We start from the raw sequence: 2,011 nt of genomic DNA, 5'->3' as shown, positions 1-2,011 counted from the left end.
GATTAAGAAATGGTAATACGCTCTAAATGCTGTAGAAAATATCAGTAGGTAAAGTTTCTATAAGTTGATATATGCATATTTTACATGTTCTAACAATACTATTTGAAATATTACATTTTATTCTATATGTAACAAGTACAGCGTAGCAATTGTTTATATCATTATCACTATGAGTATATGCACACATAATATACTGTACATGTGTACAGTATATGTATATATACATGTATAGCTATATAAACACAAACCTATATATATACATATATACATACATATAAATATATATATATATATATATATATATATATATATATATATATATATATATATATATATATATGTACATATATACACGCACACACATACGCACACACACACACACATATATATATATATATGTGTGTAGAAATCACGAAAGCTGACACGTGATGAATATAAAATGTATTATAGCCACGAAAGGAAAAATGAAAAAGACTTGATTGGAGTTAGTACTTTCATCCACTCAGGACATTATCAAACTCAGCAATGAGAATACATATACAAAGACATCGTATTTATACAGGAGAAGGGGATCCAACAGCTGTCAGTTTCTTAATAATTCCGGAGAAGTCAGATTTTAGATAAAAGGATAATACTGGATTAACGGAAAACAGACCTGGACTTAGATTCAAATTTCTACCTTGAGTACAGGAGATTAAAAATGATTCAACAATATTCCTTTGGAAATAGTCATTTACATGGATTACTTTTTCCGTCTTTGACCAACCAATTCTGTGACTTGACCCTAACCAGTGGGAGGCCAAGGCATTATTAAGAGAACCCCTGGAGACGGCCACCTGATGTTGTTTTAATCTGACTGGTATACTTTTTGATGTTTGACCAACATAAAATAGGTTACACTCTGAACAAGGAATGCTATATATTACATTATTATCATTTCCAGAACTATTCTTAATTAACATGTTTTTTAAAGTACAATTATATTTAAACACTACAGCAATATCTAGTTTTTTCAAAAGGGGTATAACATCTAGAAAACAAACATGAAATGGCAAACAAAGCATATTATTTATTGTTTCCTTTCTCTCTAGTTGGACACTATAAAATGTTTTCTTAGCCTTATTCATACATTTTTCTAAGAAATATTTAGGATAACAAAGATCTGTAGCAATTTTTTCTATTTTAGTGAACTCCTCCTCAATGCTTATGATTTACCTTTATCAACCCCTACTATTATTGAGCTCATTTGTTTGTGCATTAAAAAGTGTAAATTTAGTTTTAATGGAGATTTCTATGAACAGGTTTTTGGTATGGCTATGGGTAATCCTTTGTCTCCACTTTTATCCAACATATATATGGAATTTTTTGAATCTAGATTAATCCCTTCAGTGTGGTCTTCCCAAATTGTGTGGTATCGATATGTTGATGATGTTCTAGGTATTTTAGAAGAAAATTTTAATCTTGAGGGCTTTGTTTCAATCATTAATTCATTAGTACCATCAATAAAATTCACTATAGAAAATGAAGAAAATAACCGTATCCCATTTTTAGACGTTTTAATAGTTAGAGAAACAGATAAATTTAAGTTTTCCATATATAGAAAGCCTACGAATAATTTTTCATATGTACATTTTTACTCCGGTCACTCTAAAAATATTAAGCATTCAGTTTTTTCCTCCATGTACCTTAGGGCATTGAGAATTTGTAGCCCAGATTACATTGAGGAGGAGTTCACTAAAATAGAAAAAAATTGCTACAGATCTTTGTTATCCTAAATATTCCTTAGAAAAATGTATGAATAAGGCTAAGAAAACATTTTATAGTGTCCAACTAGAGAGAAAGGAAACAATAAATAATATGCTTTGTTTGCCATTTCATGTTTGTTTTCTAGATGTTATACCCCTTTTGAAAAAACTAGATATTGCTGTAGTGTTTAAATATAATTGTACTTTAAAAAACATGTTAATTAAGAATAGTTCTGGAAATGATAATAATGTAATATATAGCATTC

The sequence above is a fragment of the Palaemon carinicauda genome, chromosome 22, assembly GCF_036898095.1.
Source record: "Palaemon carinicauda isolate YSFRI2023 chromosome 22, ASM3689809v2, whole genome shotgun sequence".
NCBI lineage: Eukaryota > Metazoa > Arthropoda > Malacostraca > Decapoda > Palaemonidae > Palaemon > Palaemon carinicauda.
The sequence above is the reverse complement of the archived record's forward strand: the minus strand, read 5'-3'. Positions refer to the sequence as shown.